Source organism: Vespa crabro, chromosome 4 (assembly GCF_910589235.1).
Source record: "Vespa crabro chromosome 4, iyVesCrab1.2, whole genome shotgun sequence".
Lineage (NCBI taxonomy): Eukaryota > Metazoa > Arthropoda > Insecta > Hymenoptera > Vespidae > Vespa > Vespa crabro.
Genome location: NC_060958.1, coordinates 6,718,287 through 6,743,286, shown reverse-complemented (window position 1 = coordinate 6,743,286; position 25,000 = coordinate 6,718,287). Strand labels below are relative to the sequence as shown.

General features: G+C 27.5%; 1 protein-coding gene across 9 annotated transcripts in view; it reads left to right on the top strand.

The window, feature by feature from the left end:
- The window catches only part of LOC124423331 (5-hydroxytryptamine receptor 1-like), a 122,960-nt gene that overhangs the window by 19,764 nt on the left and 78,196 nt on the right, over positions 1–25,000 (top strand). Inside the window, exon 1 of one of the 9 annotated variants that reach the window (XM_046960929.1) lies at positions 516–704. The exons of 7 other annotated variants lie outside the window; for them this stretch is intronic. The gene's annotated coding sequence lies outside the window, so the exon portion shown is untranslated. Of the gene's footprint in view, positions 1–515; positions 705–5,001; positions 5,309–25,000 lie in introns of those variants that run through there. One more of the 9 variants, XM_046960928.1, reaches the window with a different exon arrangement.

The window sequence follows — 25,000 nt, the reverse complement described above, 5'->3', positions numbered from 1 at the left end:
GCTATTATTATAATTTTCCTATTATTAATTTTCCCGGTTATATAATTTTTAAAGAGAAATTTTAATAGGAAAATTATAATATTTTATTTCTATAATTTTTCTATTATTAATTTTCCCGTTATATAATTTTTAAAGATAGAAATAAAGTTAATGAAGAAATTCGAAAATAACCATTCGCGTATTCGCGTAAACTTTGAGAATATATAGGTTAGATGGGTGAGTGGAGGGTAGAGAGGATGGGATGGGGGTAGGAGTAGTAAGAGAACGTTTTGAAGTAATAAAAAGCAGCATATGCAATACTATCGCCGTCGCGTTATTCAAAACTGGTCATATCTTATCGCGCGCGGGTTCATGGTACATATATACGTGAAACTTTCAGAAACAGATATTACAGTCGTGTCGCGGTTTTCGCGTTGAAAACGTCTACATATATATATATATATATATATATATATATATATATATATATATATATATAGATTTGAACATCCATATGTATGTGTATGTATGGACGTACATCAGTAAAGTCGAAAAGAACGAGAAACTTTATACGTTATATATATATATATATATATATACACGCACACATACATACCTATGTAAGCGTGTATATGTTAATGTCTAATCTTGGATTGATTGGTGTAGAAATGTATTGTATAAAGTGACCCATAAATCTTTCTAACGCTAATGGTACTAAACAATAAGTAAGTAGATATTTATATATATTTTTAGATATCTCTGAGAGATATTTCATAATTTGTTTACATCTTTATGTTAATTCGAAGAAAATGAAATTTGAGATACTTCGAGATCTTCTTCTTTTTCTTTTTCTATTTCTATTTCTTTTTCTTTTTCTTGTTTTTGATGATGCAAAGAAGATAAACGATCAATTCGAGATTATTCGTCCTCGGGATAATTTGAAGATTTGAAAAGATTCTAATTTGATCTACGATATCTTTTCAACGATACTTGATTAAATAGATTGTTTCCTTGATTACTATGTCATTTCTTATTATTAATTATACATTAATAATATAATATATAAATTATTCATTTATTTATTTTATCTACTTTTTCTTTTTGACATTCTACAAAAGACCTAATTACGTTCGACATTTTTATTATATTACGCGCTTGGAAATATTTGTAATTAATTTTTTTTTCTTCCGCTTATTTTTTTTCTTCTTTTCAAATCATTCGCATACAAACCAAGTTTTCTCGATAAGAAAAATATTGTTTTTGATTGCATATTGATTCTATATTTTCTTTTTTGTTTTTATTTATTTATTTATTTATTTATTTATTTATTTATTTATTTATTTACTTATTTATTTATTTATTTATTTACTTATTTATTTATTTATTTATTTATTTATTTATTTATTTATTTATTACTATTATTTATACATTATACATAATTAATTACTTTTCACGGTGCTTTTGAATATAATAAAATAACGTATATTTTTTTTTTTATTTTTTCCTTTCTTTTCACCATATAAAAGAGACATAAATTACGTTAGTTTATCTTAAATATCGTCGAGAATGATAGTACGTGCCAAAAGTTTTCAGATGATTTTAAAAATCAATTATTCCTTTTTCTTTCTATTTCGCGAAACTTTTTTTTTTAGACTCGCAAGTCTTACCCTCGTAGTTTTACCAGTTGTAACTAGTAATTAAAAGAAAAAATAAAAAAAAAAAAAGAAAGATAGAAAGAAAGAAAAAAAAAAGACATAAATAAAGGAAAAGAAAAAAATTAGCCCCAAGTAAAAAGTTTCGAAAAAGAACGATTAATTTTTTAAATTAACTAACCTTAAGAACTTTTCAGAAACTCAAACCAAACCATTCATCCTATTTGTCACATTTCAAAGTCAGCACCAAAGTTACAAGAATACCGTATACGATTACAAATTTGTTATATCCTCCAGTAACTTGTGAAGACAAGTAAAATTATCCTGAATTTTTCTTTTCAACCAACTTAAATCGTCACTTCTCTGAAAAAGTTCGTAACATTTTTCATTCATTTTTTTTCTTTTTTTTTTTTCTTTTTTTCTTTTTCATTCATTCATTCATTTCGTTTTCTTTTTCCTTTTTCGTTCTTGTTATTCCTTAATTCTTTTCTTTTTTTTTCATTCATTTTGTTTTTTCTTTTCTGTTTCGTTTTTATTCTTTTTTCTTTTTTGTTTTTTCTTCTACAATATCACATATCGAGTTCACCATAGAAATACGTCGTTCTCTCGTCGTACTACCATAGCTAACCTTTCTCGTACCTTACTATCAAAGTTCAAGCATTGTACGACGACGAATAATAGCATTTTACTGTGGAACGATAGCTACTGGAGTTAACACTGTGTGCAAGTTCATAGTTCGTACGACTCTGTTGAAGAACTACGGACATAGAGCTATGACGAAGTTGACAAATGAAACATCGTGCATCGATGTAGTAATATATGTATGTGTGTATGTGTATATGCATATGTGTAAGTGTGTGTGTCTGTGTGTGTGTGTGTGTGTGTGTGCCAGCGTTATGAAATCGTGTACCAAATCGTGGTCATAAACGAGACTTGGCCATCTATATATGTATATATGTATATATGCATATATGTATATACGTATATATATATTCTTGTCCTATTTATTCTCATAAAAAGTTTATTTTCAGATAATCAACTTTTCTTCATTTTGTCTCTCTGTCTCTCTCTCTCTCTCTTCTTTTTTCTTCTTTTTTTTCTTTTTTTCTTTATTAATAATCAAACATACATCAAAAGTAATATTTTTATATATGAGATAAAAATAAAAAATGTGTGTAGCATGTAATAAAAAAAAAAAAAATCCGTGATCAATATCACGTATGTATTTAATATACCTAATAAAATATTCCGAAAAAGTTTATATTTAAATAATAGACTTCTTTCTTTTTAAATAATATAAATCAAAAGTAACATTTATAGTCGCGAAGTTAATTAAGAAAACATGTGTATGATATAAAAGAAATGTTATTAATATCACGTACTTGAAGATAGTAATCCGTATAAGTGAAAAAAAGTATATTTAAAAAAGGAGGAGAAAAAAAAGAAAGAAATGTAATAATAATGAAATATAAATAAAAATAATATTTTTATACGCGAAATCAAACAAAAAATATAGTCCTGCATAAATTTGAAAAGTTTTGTTCTCGGATAATCGATTTTTTTTGTTTATTTTCTTCTTTTTTTTTTTGAATAATCAAATATAAACAAAATGTAATATTTCTATTCACAAGATTAATAAAAAAAAAAAGAACATATGTATCATGTAAAAAAAAAAAAAGAAAAAAAGTGAGATCGTAACAAATGTCATGTATTTTCAAAATATTAACCCGTATAACCTAAAAAGTTTATTTTGTAAAAACAAAATCGAAATACAAATATTGAGATTGATATTCTTATTGGTACAAAATCAAGACGAAAATATTTAATGCATCATATAAAAAATAAAAGAAAAAAAGAAAACGGGAATAAGAAAAGAAAAGCATAATTAATATTACGTACGTATATACTTACGTAATGCGTTAACCTAAAAAGCACTGACAGAAAAAAAAGAAAAGAAAAGAACTTGAAAAGAACTAATGTACATTGAATATGATTTAATTGTCCTATTCTCTTTCATAATTAATTATTAGACATTTGAAAAAATGATTTGAAATAATTGTCGCGGACATATTCCGTTGTTGAAATACATTTTCTAATTAATACGCGTTAATTCATTTCTCGTATTTCACATATACACGCACACACGTCACACACACGACACATACACATACATACACAACACTTTTAATAAATTTCGAATAAAATGAGATACGACGTAGAATAGAATAGACCGTATTCTATTTTCATCGATGGATTATAGATAACCGAACGATAATGGACATTTTATGTAATTATAGATATTCCATTGTAACATTTTCGGCCCATTAACGAAAAAACGAGTTTTCCAGAATCGACGCGAAAATATACAGACTAAATGTACCCTACTTCTTTTTTTTGTTTTATCGACTTAAACTCGTATTCGAATTCAATCACGTAATCTGATCATGCATACGTAATAACATGCATATGTAAGTACGTTGATAGAAAACTTTTATTAGAGATATTAATATATGGAAAATAAAAAAAAAAAAAAAATTATTTGAACATTCTTAATGATTTTTTTTTATGAAATATATTTTTCAATTTTTTATTATTTCAATTACGTATTAATCGTTATTAAACGTGAATAAATCTATACGTTCCCCTATACATACGTGTCCTTAGAAAAATTTTTTAAGACTATCAATATATTAAAAATAATTATAACTACACACGCGTGCGCTCACACAAACACACATACATACACTGTACGCTGTATGCAAATAACGTAACTTCGTGAAGTTGAAGTACCACATGCGCCATCTTCATAGAATTAACATTATTACTTTCGATAGTTTTTATTAGTCTTTTCAAATCATTGCTTTAAAAATTCATTTTTAATTGCGTTATTATCTTCCTTTGTTCCCGGAAAAATTTAATTTATTTTGCAAGTATTATATTTTCTCTAATTTGTCACTGCATAGTTATTTCGTTTTATTGTACATTAATCTTATGAAATTATTTTGTTAGAAACTACGATATATATGCATACATATATACATACATGTGTATTGTGTAACATTGAAAAAATTTTTCATTAATTTTTTTAAATAGATATTAAAGAACAATTTATTAATATATTATTACCTATCGTCATATTTTTATTAATTTTAATATTTTGTATTTTTTCTTTTTTTCTTTTTGTTCTTTTTTTTTTATTATTTATCTTGTCGAAACTTGGTTCTAAAACTGTAACACGCAGTTATATAATCCTTGAAAGTTCCGCGATTGGTCAAGCGAAGTAATCCACTCGATATCAACCAATCACGGTTAATAAATGATCTACGTGCAAGCTCGTCGAACCAATTAACCGTATCTTCCAAGATGGCGATCGGATCGTTTCGTGTTCGAAGAACTTTCGAAGTGTTTGAGGATTATCTATACGTTTTTTCTCTGTCGTACATAATGATTACGTTTACAAATTAAGACGATCGTTTTAACGATTAAAGAAATTCATCGACGTTGCATTCTTCGTAGAAAAAAATCGATGAGAATAAATTCACGAGGTGGAAAGAACAAAGATCATTGTTCCTGTTTGATCTTTTACGAGACATTGGTGTCACTCTTTCGTTTCGTTGTAATCGTTTTATCAGACAAGATGGCTTCATACTTCGAAAATATGAAATTTTTTCAGAGAGGTAAATTTTTCCTTTCTTTCTTTTTTTTATCGATGTTCTAATTAAATTTACAAAAAAAAAAATAATAATAAATAAAGAAATAAATCGTTATTGATACGTGAAGATAACAAATTTTGCGATATTCTTACGATTAATCTCAATTACGTATTTATGTATATAAATCTTTCATAAAAATTTTTTTCATTAATAATAATAATTTTATAACATTATTTTTATACGGACATACTTGACCAATAACTAGTTTAAAAAAACAAATCTGATATTATTAATAATTTCATTAAATATTTATTAAAATTTGTATCAATATATTAATATAAAAATAATAATAATAATAATAATAATAATAATAATAATAATAATAATAATAATTTCGTTATTCATAAGGTTAAAATTCTTGAAGAAGCTTTTATAAAAATGTTATTATACGAATTTAATGGATACATGCGTATTCGCGTAACATATAATATGGTATTAAACGAGAAATTATTTTATCTTGTAAACGTAGCCTGAGTTAACAACCTGGAGAATTTTAATATCGCAGTCGAGTATTTGCAGAAAAAAATTTTTTATTCCTCCTCCTCTTTTAACCATTCTCCTCTTTCACAAAACGAGACCCGTTACAAATTGTTAAATAAAAAGACAAAGAACTGTCGGATTTAAAACAAACGAATTTCGAAGATTTTATATTTTCATAAAAAAAAAAAATTAAATAAAAAAAAAATGAATAAAAGAGAAAGAAACAAAATAGAATTCAATATAAAAATTAGAGAAATTATTTTTTAATTATTTTTTGTAACAAAAATTTGTTCATTAGAAAAATATCGGTCGGTGATGTTTGAATATTAATTGATAAAAAAAAAAAATTAAAAATTAGAAAAAATAAAAATTAAATAAGAAAAAAATCATCTAAGTTAAATTTATATTTAAATTTTGAATCGATAAATATTTTCTGTATAACTTGATCCTAATTTATCCCTTTCTAGCTCACACCATCTACCCCCATACACACACACATACGCGCACACTCCTTTCACCATCTGTAATAATTTTTCTATCGGAATTAAAATTCGTTCGTAAAATTTCGAAAATAAATTGGTAGTCAATCCTTTAATAAAAGAGTTTTCGATCGAGATGGTAGAATAATTCAGGGATATAGAATGGCTTGATTGCCTAGGGAGACATCGAAATTAATGCTTTAATTGCTCGCGACGATGTGGAAATGAATGTAATGTCAATGATGAAAGGACAAAAAAAGAAAAAAAAAAAATATCCAGAAAATTTCTTCCATATTTCTCTCTTCTCTCTCTCTCTCTCTCTCTCTCTCTCGCTCTCTCTCTTTCTTTCTTTTGCGAATGAAAATAATCATTTTAAGAAAACAATATTCGAAGATATTTCACTTTAGTAAAATCCAAAAAGCGAACGTGTTAAAAAATGAGGATTAATTTTTTTATTTTCCTTTTTTTTTCTTTTTGTTTTTTTTTGTTTTTTTTTCGTCGGTTTAAAAGAAGAAAAAAAAAGAACAATTTCCAATTTCGTCCGATCGACATTTTTCTTAACTAATTATTACATAATTATTTATATACTTGATTAAACGATGTTACACACATGTAAATAACTGAATATTTTCGATTTTTATAAATAATTAAATGTTGGTATAGCATATTGGATTTTGTTTAAATAAATATTGATTATTGATCATTTTTATTTATATTAAAAGAACAAAAAGAAAAAAGAAAAAAAAACAAGAAAAAAATACGAGTTATCAGATTTACAAATATTTTGATTAAAAATACTCAACTGGTTTTTATAATATTAACCACTTCTATATATTACTTAACGATATTTTATTGTAAATATTTGTCAATTGATTTGTTTGAGATATCGATGTCGATTATAAGAGTAATTGTTCGAAAATATTTATCGGATAAATAACAGTCAATTTTTCTTTAATCATTTTTTTAATTTTTATAGGAAACGGAGAAACAAATTAATTGAAAGCGAACAATGGAAATCGTATTATTTTTTTAGAAACGAAATTTCGTTCTTTCTTCTTTTCTTTCTCTTATTTATTTATTTATTTATTTATTTTTTATACAGATAATAAACCACCAAATAAATTGGTACTGAATAAAATAATGTTATGATTTATTAGATCTGTAATTTCGTTTCTTCTTTTTTTTTTTTGTCTTTTTTGTTGTAATACAAGAGTAACAGACCAAAAAATGAATTGGAAATTGAATAAAGAAATGGTATTATTTATTAGAGATAAAATTTCATTTTTCTCCTTTTTTCTTTTTTATTTTCTCTCTTTCTCTCTCTCTCTCTCTCTTTCTTTTTTTTTTTTTTTTTTTTATTTCCTCCATAGGAAATTAATTCCTGCAACGGAAAAGAAAATCGACGAGCTATTTAATATCTAATATTACTAAGGTGGAAAGACATTATCCGTAACGATTTCCTTAGTATTTGCATATTGATTGTAGTTGTTCTTTAACTAGATTCAATGTATGTTAGAAATGTAAATCGGTTTACGAGTGTCATTAAAACAGTCCATTCGTTTCAAAGTCGATTCGAATCGTGGACGATTATAAACCGAATTTAACGATGCCACTTGAAGAAACTTTTGGCTTATCGTAAAGCATTAAACATTTATACATATAGATTAATATATATATATATATATATATATATATATATATATATATATATGTATGTATATATATATAAATAGATACATATATACATAAATAGATACGTACGTACATATGTACGTAGATATATATATAGAGATGAATATATAGATCATTATGTATGTATATATTTAGATATTTCGTTACAATTAATTATCGTCCCTTCTACGATAATACGTATTCTATTTGATGTATAATTAAATATAGATTATCATTTACGATAAGAAATATAATTTATTCATTTTACGAATCAATTTGATATTAAATTTAATTCACGTTAAATCGTGTTCATCGTTAGATAACCGGAATAAATTTTCTCTTTATCTCAAGGGATAAACGAAAGGATGGATAAAGGGTGGGTTGGAGGTGGGGGAAGTGGTGGGTGGATAAATTATCGATATGAATTTAATAATAGTCTCCATATTAATTATCAACAACTCATATCCGTTATAAAAGTGACTACGAACAAAGATTCGTAATTGGTTTGACGTTCCGACGTACGTTACCTTTTAAATAATTGCGTATCGCACTTTAATTTGATCTCTCTCTCTCTCTCTCTCTCTCTCTCTCTATCTATCTATCTATCTCTTTCTCTCTCTCTCTATCTCTCTCTTTGTTGGGTAATAGAATTTTTTGTTAAGCTTTCGCAGAACTCTCTTTTGTAAATGTACCTCTCGAAAAAAAAAAAAAGAAAAAGAGAAGGGAAAAAGATGGAAAGAAAAAAAAAAACGATGAATTAGTGAGTATTTAAATGACACGACTAGAGAAAAAAAGAAGTACGATTGACTAATTAAAAACATCTACGTACACATTTCTTTACTCGACGAGAGACATAAATTTATTTGTCTTGTTTTTGTTTGTAATCTTGTAAAGAAGAAAGAAAAAAGAGAGAAAGAAAAAAAGAATGGAAAATTTTCTATACCATTCTTCTTTACCGAGTACGTTGAAATTTTTTACCAAAGATAAATAAGAAAATAATTGAGAGGAAAAGAGAGAGAGAGAGAGAGAGAGAGAGAGAGAGAGAGAGAGAGAGAGCGAGAGCGAGAGAGTGAATGAAATGCAAATAAAATAATGAAATAATTAAAATTAATTGGACTTTAATATAGCGTAAAATAATTTGTAATTTAAATATTTTTTCATGGTTTTCTGTATATATATATATATATATATATATATATATATATATATATTTGTATGTATGTATAATATATAAATATAATTTATTAAAATATACGATAGCTATTGTACATACATATATAAAAGTTATTTAAATAGTTAATAATTTTTGCCTTTAAGGAATGTTATTTTATAATGAGAAAAAATGATATGCAAATGAAATAACAAAATTGAACTTTATATTGCTAAAAATAATTACTTTGTTAAATTAATCTCTCGTATTGTTATTATATATATATATATATATATATATATATATATATATATATATATATATATATATATAAGCTTTTAAAATAGTTAATAATATTTCTGTTTTTAAAGTATGTTATTTGACTTTATGTACTTTATAACGTTAAAAAAGAAGAAAAAAAAGAAAAAAGAAAAAATGATATATGTAAATAAAATATAAAAATAAAATCAAATATATTTAAAAATATTCGCGTAAAATAATAATTTCCCGTGTTAAATATTTTCTATCTATGGATATATAATTTTAGCTTATTAATGAATTTTCTTTAATATTATGTATATATCGTCTTTGGTGCGGTTTAAAATGATTTAAAAATTTTATTCTCACGGCATATTACGTCGATCTACTTTACGTTGTCGATCTAAACAGGAACACCGGCCGAAGTTCGTTACGAGTTAATTCCGAGTCTAAATTATGTGTCGCGTCAGGGCGTTGCGCGCTTTATGAGATTCCATTATCACTTAAACTGGCCTGGAATACGGCAGAACGCACGCGAGCAAGCTTATTACTCGTACTAATATACCTAACGCGTTAGAGTTTATCTATCACGTACTTGTGATTCACATGATGATAATTAACATGAAGATTTGCTGATTAGAAACTCGAGAAAGATTTAGAGAAATTTAGAGAGATTTATTATCTTAGCATCAAGCTTTGACTATTTCTTTCTTTTTTTTTTTTTTTTTCTTTTACTTTTCACTTTTTTTTTCTTTTCTTTTATAATTTTCAAGTTATATATATAAAAAAAAAAGAACAAAAACTACAAAGTATTATGTTCATCCGATAATTTGACACTTTTTAATATCGATGATGATGATTAAACTTGAAGATTTTGTGATTAGAAAGTAAAAAAATACTTTACGATCTCATTTTATTCATTTATTCTGTTGTTTTCTTTCTAATTCTCGAAAATAATATTAAAAAAAAAAAAAAAAAATGTACGTTTTAGGAAAAGAAAATGAGTAGATGTTCCTCTCTTATAATAATTGTTTCTATCTCGTTCTATGTCAGAAGCACTCTCAGAAAAAACGTTTCGCGTTTCGTCTATATATTTTCTCATTTTCTCTTTTATTTTTTCTTCTTTCTTTTTTTCTCTTTTTTTCTTTTTTTTTTCCTTTTCTTCTTTTCTTTCTCGAGTGTTCTCATCATATAAGGTGTCGAGTGGAACTGCGAGCAAAGAGAAATAGAGAGAGAAATAAAGAGAGAGAGAGAGAGAGAGACAGAGAGAGAGAAAGAGAAAGAGAGAGAGAGAGAGAAAGAGAGAAAGAGAGAGAGAGAGAGAGAGAGAGCTAGGTGCTTAAGTCGTATTCCGTTCGTACACTTGCAATGGAAATTTAAAATATACGTATATATTTGATAAGAAAATCTTTTATATACTGATACATATGAGTTTATTGGTATAATATATTATTGGTATCGATACGTATTACGTGTTTTGCTGTATAAATAAAAAAATATATAAATAAATAAATATTATAACAACTAAATTAATAGAGTCATATTTAATATTTTTGGGTATCTTAGTGAATTAAGAAAAAGAAAAAAAAAAGAAAAAGAAAGAGAAACAAATAATAACAGCAGCTAAATTAATAGAGTCATATGTTTTTGGGTATTTGTGGAATAAAAAAAAAGAAAAAAAAAAAAAGAAAAAAAAATTTTACATTATCCAATAATAATAATAATAATAATAAAACGAAGACACATTCTCTCTCTCTCTCTCTCTCTCTCTCTCTCTCTCTCTCTCTCATTCTCTCTTTTTTTTCTCGAAAATATTTCTTTATCGTTCAATGAAGATATAATTTTTTTTTATCCAAGAAAATAAACGAAAAAAATTTTTTATAACGGAAGTATGATATTGTTATTAGAAAAGGAAAGAAAATATCGGTGTTCCATTTATTCTTTTTTCTTCTTTTTTTTTGTTTTCTTTTTTTTTTGATCGTGCAGTATATTACATTTTAAGAAAATGGTTGCATTATACATGATAGTAGCAATATAAAGCGAGCGTTCCAACATCCTGAAGATATTTTGGTATTAATTAACGAGGGTAATTTTATGTAACTGAGGGGGAAAAAAGAAATTTATGGAAGGAGAAAAATCTTATATCCTTCCATTTTTTTTATTTTTTTTATTTTTTTCATTCTTTCTTTCTCTATTTTTCTTTCTTCCTCTTTTTTCTTTTTTTTTCTCCACCATACATACTGAGAATGCTTCGAATAATATTTCGTTGATTCATAACGACACTGTAATATCGCGATAAAAATCTCAATATATCTAGTCTTTTATTTTCACTTTTTTTTTGGCATTCAAAAATATAGAAAATAATTTATATATATATATATATATATTTATATTATTATTATTATTATTATTATTATTATAATTATTATCATTATCATTAAAAAATTAATGTGCATATTATTCAATTTAGAAATAATTCCTTTTTTCTTTCGATTTCTTTTTCTTACTTTTTGTTTTTTCAAAAATAATGTAATTATATTTTTATAAAATCAAACAAAAAGTATATATATATATATATATATATATATATCATAAAAAAAATCGCTGGTCTATTAAAAATAAATTCGATCTCTTTATCAATAATTTATTCTTTCTTGAAAATAAATAGGAATAAGATGAGGTAGCGGTGTGGTGAAGAGGGGAATGGGGAAGCATCTTAAGCTGTTTAGTTGTCTCTCGTACATATTTATAAATTTTACACGGGCACATTTCATACATATCTATCTCTAATATCGTCTGTCATCTATTCTTTCAAAGTTTAATAAATCTAATCCAAACGAAACCACTTTCATCGTATTATATCAACTACGTGATATGTTACGTTACGAAACTTGCGTTATTTCGAAAAGTAGAACTTGCATAAGCTTTTCTCGACTCGTGAACGAACGAACGAACGAACGAACGAACGAACGAATGAACGACTAGAAAAGGATCCACTGAAGAACTGTCTTTCTCACTCTCTTCCCCCTCCTCTCTCTCTCTTTCTCTTGCTCGTGAAAGAAGGTCAGGAAGAAATAAAACTTGATTGATCGTGCCAATGTACTGAAATTGTACACGCGACGATTGGTCAATTATCTTTAAATATCATCAAATTTATTTTATATATATATATATATAAAATGTCTTTTTCATTTAAACGCATTATTAACAAACATATAATATTTATTATTTTGTTAACATATTACGAGATAGAATTTATGTGTATATATATATATATATAAATATAAATAAATAAATAAATAATATATATATATATATAAATATTTAAAAATTTGTACGATTTATTGATTCGAAATTTTCTCATGTACATATATATGTATGACTAATAAAATATCACAGGTCATTGATCTATTGTACCTGATACATGTATATAGTATTGGTCATTAAACTTTTGTTCGTAATACGTAAAGCACAAACATAATTGATCGTTTTTTCTTGTTTTAGTTTTAAAAATACAATTTCTTTTTCGGATCGTTGATGATTATTACGTTTATAAAACGTATTAAAAATGATATATACATATATTAATGAAAAATATTGAATTAAATCGCGTTATAATAATACTTAAATATATATTTAAATCGATTTATCAGTTTTACGAGGCGAACAATCGTCTCTTTATCAAAAATGAATCTACCTTTGTCTTGTTATTGGCGATAATGCGAATGACGATTTTGTAAACGATCTGTTGCGTGGAAAATGATCCATGTTTACTCAACATGAACCACGTACTCAATAGTACTCTATCTCTCTTTCTCTCCCTCTCTCTCTCTCTGTCTGCCTGCCTATTTGTCTATCTATCTCTTTCTCTCTCTATCTGTCCCCCCTCTTTCTCTTTGTCGGATACTACAAATTCCAGTATCGGTACGATCTAGTATCGTTCTATTTTGGTTTAACGAAATCGTGATATTCAACGAGCTAAACAAATCGAAATTCCAATATAATGCTCGTGAGTATCTATCGAAGAGTCATCTACTATTACAATGTATATGGACGCCATTCTACATTGTCTATCAGTGTTTCTCAATTGCCGTCTAATAATTGTAGCGATCTAATGATATGTAACATATAAGTACGTAGTTACTTATATACACACATATAACGACCTTCGATTCGATTCAACGCTTACTTATTACGTTTCTGCTACGTTAATGTGATTCGTTCTTTTCATATTCGTCGAGCCGTAATTAATTTTTAAATATTGCACGTCGAATTAATTCGCAATTCTTTGGAAATAATTTCATTAGAAAGGACGATAATACGGTAAATGTCATACGATGTAAATTTATTTCTGTTTAAAATGTTGCTCGGAAAGGAAGAGAGAGAAAGAAAAAAGAAAAAAAAAAAACAAAACAAAAAAAAAAGAAGAAAGAATAATTTTTATCGAAAAAATAATTTTCGGCCGAGATTTCAAGCGATAATTGAGAATCGCTACCATTGATGCAGCCAATGTCACGACGAGAAATCGAGAAAATTAATTGCTCTTTTGCTATTCTTACAGATCCGATATGGAATAACTCTTTTCTTTCTACTCTTTTTTCCTCTTCTTCTTTTTTTCTTCTTTCCTTTTTCTTTTTTCTTTTGCTCCTTCCTTTCTTTTCCTTTTCGATTCAGTGAGTAACAATGTTTTCTAAACGAAGATTAATTTTTTTATCTTCTTCTTCCTCCTCCTTCCTCTTTCTCTTCCTCCTCTTTTTATTCCTTCCATCCTTAATCCTCCCCCTTAATCCTACTCCTTTTGTTCCCTCTATCGATTTCTCTATAAAAAAAAAGAAAAAAAAATAAATAAATAAAAAACAATAGTAAAGTTAAAAAAAGAATTTGTTTTTTCTATTCTCGTCTTCTTTTTTAATTTTTCCAAAGGACACAATAATTGCTCGATAATGACGTGGCTAATAATTAATATCAAAGATTGAAGAAGAAAATCGTAGAATATAACGACGCATCCTCAAAAATCATTTCCATTCGCATTGTATTTTTCTCTTTTTCTTTTTTATTTTTTTTTTTATTTTTTTTTCTTTTTTTTTCGGACGAAACGATTGCAATTCAATCCTGAGAATAAAGATGAGGTACGGGGTGGTGGATTGATCAAGGGAATTAAATAGAGATCAGCAATAGGATGTATCATGACCATTTCGATGTCATTATGGATTTTATCATATTCACATTATATCGCATTATCTATTTACGAACATACACACACGCACACACGCGCGCGCGAGCGCGAGTACATACATTAATACATACGTTTAGTTTAATTATATTACTCGTTTACGCATTTACATTTGTATGTTCCTTTGATCTTTATTCATAATTTTTTACCTTTCAATTATTATTATTATTATTATTATTATTATTATTATTATTATTATTATTACTATTACTTTTGTTGCTGTTTCTATTATAGTCTGTTATTGTTATTGTTTTCTCTATTATAATATATATATATATTTTATATATATATATATATATATATATATATATATATATATAGAGAGAGAGAGAGAGAGAGAGAGAGAGAGAAAGAGAGAGAGAAGAGGAAATAATACTAAAATTAAATGATCGAGCGTGATCGGACTAACATAATGGCAATGATAATGATAATAATAACATTAACAACACAAGCGTATAATACCCAATATAGTAATTAGAAGCAAATAGAGAGAGACAGAGAGATAGAGAAAAAGAGGGGGAGGGGGAGGAAGAGAGAGAGAGAGAGAGAGAGAGAGATAGATCGATATATTACGATGGATCGATACGTTCATATCCACTAGTCATCGTCATCGTCATCGTCGATTCACATGCATTAGGATGAATTTATCCTTCCTATCCTCCCTCCTTTCCCCTATCCCAGCTTTTCCTCCCCACTCCTCTTCCTCTTCCTCTATGATTCGCTACCATCATCTCTCAATCTCCCCTCCAATTCTCCTCCTTTTAAAATGCCTTAATACTAGTTAGCACGACACATAATGCATTCTCTCGAAATCCGTCGCGTTCGATCCTATTCGTTCCAATGAATTCGGCCATTCTGCTCGATCGATCGATCAATCGAAACAATTGGATAATGTGTGTAATGCGCAAGCACGTGTGTCTGTCCATCCATTTGTCTGCTTGCGTAACAATCGATAAATCTTTAATGATACGTTTTACATACCTGTCGTTTTATATACTTCATTCTTTTTGTAGTTCTATATTTAAAAAAAAAAAAAAAGGAAAAGGAAGAAAAAAGAGAAAGAAATTGTTAACGTGAAGTATCTTGAAAAGATGTGAACGATTTTTAATAATCATCGATGAATCTTTTGATTCACCCTATAAATTCTTTCTCTCTCTCTCTCTCTCTCTCTCTCTCTCTCTCTCAGACGAAGATGAGGAGAATGAAAAAAAGAAAGAAAGAAAGAAAAAAAGAAGAAAAGAAAAACTGATAAAGAGAGAGAGAGAGAGAAAGACGAAAGCGTACGGATCGGACCATTAACGTCAGTCAACATAAAAAAAGAAAAAAGCAAAAAAAAATGTCTCTAGCGAGATGTCTAAAAAAAAAAAAAAGAAAAAAGAAAAAAGAAAAAAGAAAAATAGATAAAAAGAATATCGTCAGATCTTTGATACAAACGAACATCGACTGCTTTTTAAAAACGTTTAATGATAGTCGATCAGTAAAGATAAAAAGAAACCGAAGAGATAGATATACTTATAATACATACGTATGTATGTATACGTATGCATGTATGTATGTATATGTATATTAAAAAAAGAGAAAGCTCTTGCTTTAGAATTTTTCTGTGACAGAAAAGCCAGCTGAATTTTAACGTTATGGTAGACGAATTCTTTTTCTTTTTCATTTTTTCAATTGTTCTTCTCTGATTTTTTCTGATTTCTTTTTTCTCCCCTTCCCCCTTTTACTTCCACCATTCTTTTTACATCTCTTCGAGATGTATTTGCACGTGAAATACAAACACAAATTGAAGAGAAGGAAAGTGGATGTTTCTAAAATGTATGATGCAGAAGCTTTTGCTTCTTCCCCTTTTTCTTCTTCTTCTCCTTCTTCTTCTTCTTCTTCTTTTTCTTCTTCTTCTTCTTATGGAAAGGTTAGCATCAGTCGTGATAAAATTTCCAAAGAAGTTGCATCCTCGTCATTCCATATCCTTACAATATGTTCGGTATTTCGTAAAATACGAGATCCCAGCATCTTGTATAATAATTTGTTATAAATTATTTTATCGTCCTTTAATGCGATATACGAGATTGAAAGAGTATTACGTAGTATATACCAACATAATCATAATTATTATTACGTATATCGTCGCCAATGCATAATTTATTATTATTATCATTATCATTATTATCGTCGTCGTCATCGTCATTTATTATTATTATTATTATTATTATTATTATTATTATTATTATTATTATTATTATTATTATTATTATTAATATTTATTTATTTATTTACTTATTATTATAAATGTTACATGCGTACAGGAAACATCAGCATTGAATTAAATAACAAAATTCAATCCAAAATTCATGATTATCATTGCATTGTTATGTGTTATTGTTATTATTGTTATTATTATTATTATTATTATTATTATTATTATTATTATTATTATTATTATTATTATTATTATTATTATTATTATTATTATTATTATTATTATTATTCACATATGCAGAAAACATATTGAATTATTGAAACGAACGTGACGAAGAAAAAAATTCTTTTTTTCTTTCTTTTGTGTTCTTTTTCCCGATGCAGAGAAATATTTTAACCTAAAAAAAAAAAAAAAAGAAGAGAAGAAAAAATAAAAATGGAGAAAAAGAAAAAAAATAATAACGTACGTATTATTTAAACGAAACGTGTCGTACGCTAAACAACAACGACACCATGCCCGTTATTCTCATTTAAAACTTTTAAAAAGCTTTTTTATCGTGCTTGTAAAGCAACTAACAAGAGGAGACTTTCTTTCTCTCTTTGTCTCTCTCTCTGTCTCTCTCTCTTTCTCCCATTTACTCACTCACTCACTCATTCGTTCGAAGGGAAAATATTATAAAGAATGATCCTACAATATTTAAATTTTCGCATTTAGGAAAAAATTAGGGAAATACAAACGTAGAAATGGTGGAAAAAATTTTTTTTTGATGAACCACGAATGCAATTTCAAACATTTTTTCCTTTCTCCTATACCTCTTCAATTAATCGCACAATTCCAATTTTCTCTCTCTCTCTCTCTTTTTCTATTATTTTTCTGTTCCTTTTCTGTCTCCGCCCTCCTTTCTAACTTTACCTCTTTTTCTCTTTTTATATAAATCTCTCTCTCTCTCTCTCTCTCTCTCTCTCTCTCTCTTTCTCTCTCTTATAAGAAATAAAAACGTAAGTTTGACCAATGCGATGGTTCTAAGAGGTGTTGGCGGTAATGTTGATGGTGGTTATAGACGGCATGGCATTTTCAATAGCGTCAGCTGTGCCGTAAATTCCTTCTAGCAGTCGCGTTTGGACGTTCTACTTGTTCGACGAACTTTTAACTTTTACGTTCACGTTCATTTCAACCTTCCAACCTTCCACCTCCAACCCCAACACTACCACTTACTTCTACTTCCATTACTCTTTCACTCTATCCTGCACTCTCTCTCTCTCTCTCTCTCTCAAGCCCAAAAATATGAGCTTCTTTCTCTCCCTCTCTCTCTCTTTCTCTTTATCTCTCTCTCTCTCAAGCCCAAAAATATGAGCTTCTTTCTCTCTCTCTCTCTCTCTATGTATCTATCTATCTATATATTTCATTCTCTACTAACGTAATTGTTCTTCAAGAGTAAACATAAATAGAATTTAAAAATGAAAGGAGTTATGGAAGGAAATATAAATTTGTACAGGCAAACTTTCAAAACACACACACAAATTATATTTTCTTTTATGTTGATAATAACTATAATATTGCAGAAAAGCAATGTTATAGCAAAAGAATATTTTAATGATATAAATATTAAACTTTTAACTAGGACGTTTACATTATTAGATTAAAATTTATGATCAAATATAAAGATTTTACTTTATCACTTTTCTTTCTTCAGCATATATAACTATAACAAAGAAAGTATATTTAATAATTAACATTTGTCCAAACTTTTTAATTAATACATTAACATTATTAAATTGAAATTTATCACTAACATTTTCTATCATCATCTTGTCGTCTCTATCTTCTTATCTTTATTTCTTCCTTTCTCTCTCTTTTTGAATGGTTATTACCAAGCAGAGAAATACCTTCTATATACAATGTGCATATTCATATATATATATAAAATATACATACATACATACATACATATATATATATATATATATATATATATATATATGCATAAGTCGATGAAGTTCCATCTGAAATTCATACAAAGCTTAGATAAATATCAAGTTCGTCGCAACTTCTAAATGGACCCATAACGTTTATATCCTTATCGTAGAAGCTACCCATCTCGTCTACGCAAATACAACTTAATTATAACTGATAACTGTCCTTCGAGGATTACTTTCCCAAGTTATTCATCTAGGTAGGATCGGTGATAAGTTCTCAGATGATTTTCAACGTATCAATTATGCATTCTCCATTTTACTCTCGAGACTTTTTAGATTAATCTTCTTTTCTTTTTTTTTTAATATTATTTTCCCTTTTTCTCTTTCTTTTTTTTTCTTTCTTTTCAGATTGTAAAACCAACGTTTTTTGCATGCTTGGGTGACTTTTGGTTAATCCAGAAACTTTTGAGGTCGTCTAGAACAATTTTTTCTGGTCCATCTAGGAATTTTTCGCTCAATCTCTCTGGATTTCTCTCTTTCTCTCTCTCTCTCTCTCTCTCTCTCTCCCCTTTTTTTTGCGTATGGCGGTAACGCAAGCTGAATTTTAATGCCACCCATCCGTCTACACCTCAGGGGATGACCCCTTTGATGTATATAAGCCACCATTAACTTCTTCCGGGTGCTCGACCTCGCGTGTCTAACGTAAATTTCCGTCTTTTTTGTCTTCTTTTTCCCTACCCCCTCCCTTTTTTTTCTTCTTTCTCTTGGCAAAATTTTGCCGAAAAAAATAGTCCTCGCTCTGTTCAAAGGATTTTCATACGTATACTTTCATGAACCATTTATTCCATTAGTTTTTTTTCATTATTTCATCAATCCTTTTAACAACTCCATTTTTGTAAGTATTTACAAAAGGTTTTATTATTATTATTATTACTATTATTATTATTAGTATTGATATTTAGCATTAAATTTGTTATTGTTAATTATTATCTAACTAATTGATTTATAAAGACGAGATCATTTTTTTATTATCAATTTTTTTTCCTTTTTTTTTAGTAGGGAAAAGTCAAAAATAGAGAGAAAGGAGACAGAGAGAATATTCCATTGGAATCCAAATTTTTTATCTAAAAAAATTTACTATTATTATTATTTATTATTATTATTGTTATTATTATTGTTATTATTATTATTATTATTATTATTATTATTATTATTATTATTATTATTATTATTATTATTGTTTTTTTTTAACAATAAAAAAAATAAACAAGAAAGAGTGTGAAACGGAGAATATTCTTTACAAATCCAATTCTATCATTGCAATATGACTAACAATTAACATTATTATTATTTTTTAAATATGCAATGTTATAAAATCGATCTGAATAATAAGCGGGATGTTTTCTCTTTAAAAAAATTTATCATTTTTTTTATTACTTCATTGATAAGAAAAGTAAAGCTGCGAGAGGAAAGATTGTGTGTGTGTGTGTGAGAGAGAGAGAGAAAGAGAGAGACTGAAAATGATAAAGACAAAGGTAATATCTTATACAATTTTCCTGAATCAGTATTATGAGTAACATTCTCTACTTGGATATACGATTTAGCAGTCGACCGCTCTTTTGTCGTGCTTGCCGTGACGAGCAAAAAAATGCATAGTTAATTTTGCTACGTCACGCGCAGCAACCGCCCTCGTCGTTGCATCGCACAACACTAGGCATGGTATAATGCACCTTCTCCTTGTTTCATTTTCTCTCTCTCCCTCTCTCCCTCTTTCCTTGTACGTACATTCGAGCGTTAACCTTTAATGCTTTGCTTCGATTTCATGCTCCAAGAAATATTATATCAGTTCGAACGGTGTTACTCCTTTTACTCCTTTCGCACGAGTACAAACAAACTTTTTCTTTTTTTTTCATTTTTATTAAATAAATTAGACAAATTAGAATACAAATTATGTACAATTATCTTCCATCGTCCATGATCGCGAAATTTACCTCTTATCTTCATTTCAATTCCGATGATATTTCAATTAATCTCATTTAATTGTACTTAAATATAAATCCTCTTCATATTTCAACTAATTATAAATAAATATATATATATATATATGTAAAGAGCTTTTAACTACTTATAAAATAATTGCACAACTAATTATACAATATAAATGTAAGCTAACCACTGCGCAGATAGCCCCTCCCCCCGCAGCAGTTAGTCTTGCCCGTTGCGCAGTTAGCCGCCGCGCAGTTAGGCCCCGCATCAGTTAGACCAGCCTCCTGGTTAGTTAGCCCCGCCCCAACTAGGTTAAGTCCTCCAACGTGGTAGTTATATAGACTTGGGTTTAACTCAGAAGGGGGCGGGGCCTAACTACCAAGAGGTGGGGCCTAACTTCCAAGGGGGAGGCGCCTAACTATTAAGGAGCAGGGCTTAACCTAGTAGGGGCGAGGCTAAACTGGCAAGAGGCGAGGCCAAACCTAGTAGGGGAGGGGCCTAATCTGATAAGGGGCGTGGCCTGACCTAGTGGGGGCCGTTCTAAACTGTCAATGGGCGAGGCAAAACTGGTAGAAGGCGGGGGTAAACTGCTAAGGAGCGGGGCCTAGCCTATTAGGTGGCGGGGCTAAACTATTAAGGGGCGGGTTAACTTAGTAGGGGCGGGACTAAACTGTAAATGGACGGGGCCTAACCTAGTAGGGGCTGGACTAACTGCCGAGGGGCGGGGCTAAACTGGTAGGAAGCGGGGCTAACCTAGTAAGGGCAGTGGGTATATATGTATATTGTATATATAGAAAGAACTAAACGGTACTGTAGCATAGACATGAACATAGTTACTTATAAGTTATTTATACAGAATTCTATGAGAGAGAAAATGTTTATTAATATAAATAATTTCTTATTTAATTTCGACACTTTGTAAATTATATTTTTAATATAATTATATTAATCGTAATTAAAATAATAATCAAATTTCTTGCTTATAATGTTTTGATGTAATAGAAATTCTTCTTCTTATTTTCTTTCTTCTTTTCTTTTTTCTTTCTTTTTTCTTTCTCCTTTTTTTCTTTTTTTTTTCTTTTCCTTTCTAATTTTTTTTATCTTTTTGGATATTTCTTTTGCGTATACTTCTTACAAATAAATACATTATTAAGTACAAAGTCTTGTTATAGTAATTTTTATTATTTCAATATATTTATTTTTATTATTATATTTTATATATTTCTATTTATATTTTAATATTTATATTATTATTGTAATATTTTATATATTTAAAAAAAAAATGAAAGAAAAATCTAATACAATCATTTTTAAATTTGACGTAATAGAATCTCGAATGTGAACGTAATTTATTACGAGTATTGATTTTCATCTAATCGAAGTTCGAAGACAACATGAGCGAGTAATTTCGAATGTGTCTCTCTACGAACGTTAAATCAAATAAAAAATATAGATCATTTTATGACGAATCAAAGACGATCACGAAAGAATTTTCTTCCGATAGATAATGTATCATCTATATGGAAGCTGTATTAAGGGGATACGGTAGATGGCTGATCCGACACTAAAACCTCCCTTTTTCTCTCTGTCCTTCTCTCTCTCTTTCTCTCTCTCTCTCTCTCTTTTTCTTTTCCACTTTTTCGTTTTTCTTTTTTTCCTCCTCCTTTCTTATATTACCTCGTATCAAGAACTAAACGAGACTACTTCGTCATAGTCTCTCGAAAAGTTAAGATAAAATAAGATGGATCACTCGAATCTTACAATTAAGAGATAAGAGGGTTTGAATGATTATAACTATTATATATATATATATATATATATATATATATATATATAAATAAAATAAAAAACTAATATTTATTGAGTATCGATACGAAAATAAGTATCCGATATATAAATAAGATTATTATCTTTCTTAAGGATAAAATTATCCTAATCGATCACGCGGATGTATTAATTATTATCGAAGAGAATAAAGAAAAAAAAAGAAAAAAAAAGAAAAAAAGATCGATAGAGACGATTTATTTTTTTTTTTTGGGAGCAAATTTATTTTATAACATTCAGAACTGTTTCATTTATTATGAATATAAAATTTCGCGCGCGTATGTGTGTGTATGGTTTGTATAGAAGATTATTGGATACGTTCAAAAATAAGTATCATTATAATTATGCAAATAAAAAGATTATTATAATATTTCTTTTATAATCGATGCAAAAATTATCTTGATCGATCGTACGTGTATATATCAATGATATAAAAATAAAAAAATTAATAATAAGTAATAATAATAATAATAATAATAATGTAATTCACTTGATAGAAATAGAATAATTTAATTTATTTTTACGACATAATATTAAATCGTAAAATTAATAATCTATAATTGTTTCGTTTTTTTTTTTTTATAATGAGATCAATTATTTTTCTTTTCTTTCTATTTTTTTTGCTTTGTTTTCTTTTTTCTTTTTTTTGTTTTTGTTTTTACGAAGCTTCGAGAGAATTTCCTATCAGATAACGTTTGATATTTTTATGAATGAACTCTTTGCTGATCCTAGATGAAAAAAGAGAGGGATAAAAAAAGGGGGTTACATGCTGTGCGCCACGTCGATTCTAAGAATTTTATACGGTGATATCGGTATAGCTAGTCGTAGAAGAAAAACGATGTTTTTGTCGCCTCGACTACTCGACATCGCCGATACTACTTGTCATTCGTATTAAACTGTGTTAGTGAAGACTAGACCTATACTTATATATCCATGTACATATCTACATACGAAGTATCGTCTATATATATATATATATATATATATATATATATATGTTCCTAATATGTGTGTCTGCCTCTGTGTGTGTATATCTGTATCTGTGTCTGTATGTCTCTCTTTCTCTGTCTTTCACTTTGTATGTGTGTATACGTGTGTACGTGTACGTGTACGTGTTCTCACATACATATGTGTATAAAAGGCTGGAAGCTCTTTTTTCTTTTTTTTATCTTTTTTCTTTTTTTCTCTTCTTTCCTTTGGCCGATTCTACGTGACGGGGGGTTGTATTTTCTAAGAAATTATGTGGGTTGCTTGTGTCAGCGTTTTTCTATACATTAAAAACTTATAGATTGGTGATTTTTATCGTATTTTTCAATGACAATTTTCCTTAAATGATAACATTGAAATCGTTCCTTCAATCATGCGTTTTATGTAATACAGTTGCTTATTGATTTATTAATATGTTATATTTGATAGATTTAAAAATAAAAAGTAAAAAAAAATAAATAGAAAAAAGAAAGGTCGATTTATTAACATGAAATGTTTGATGGAATACACAAAAAAAAAAATAAAAAAAAAAAAATAAAAAAATAAAAAAAGAGAGAAGAAAAAAAGATCGATCTATCCTTCACAATTGATTATTTATTTATTTATTTATTCATTGTTATTATTACTTTTATTTTTATTATTATTATTATTGGACTGGCCAATAGGTAATGTCGAATTTTTTTTATAGTTTATAGTTTAAGTAATATAACAATTTTTTTTTTTTATTGAAAATCATCAATATTTCATATCTAAATAAATAATTAAAAACTATTAGTACTCTCAAGTATGCAATATTATTTTTGATAAGTACTATTTTTGATAAACACTATTAGTACGTTCCCATTTTTTTTTTTTTGCAAAATATGTTTGTATTTGCAAAATATCTAATAAATATATATATAACACTATAGTTTATTCTTATTTACTTATGCACGTTTCAATATTTAATATTTAAATAAACAAAACTGATATTTTTTATTTTGTATATTGAGAAATTCTGATAGTACATTTATTGGCCGATCCAATATTATTGTTAATATTGATCTCTTTCCTTCATACACATACACACACACACATTTCTTTTCTCTTTGTATTCTCTTTTTTTTCTGTTCTTTTTTCTGTCATTGAAATTATTTATACGCGTGAGAAACGTCATTGTACCTATATACTTTCGACATATATATGTAATAATTTGATCGTGTTTTATATGATCGATAATGTCCTCTTTCTCTTTCTCTCCCTCTCTTTCTCTCTCTCTCTCTCTCTCTCTCTCTCTCTCTCTATCGATGAAAAAGTAGAACGACGCCGAATGCACTCTGGATACGTCGTTTAAAGGACAGCAAATGATGTTCGTCATTTATCGATTCCCTACCCAAAATTGTATTCTCTCATCATCCATCTCTTTGATACATATATATATATATATTCACTAACACCTATATACATACATAAATACAGATAGAGAATTTTGATAG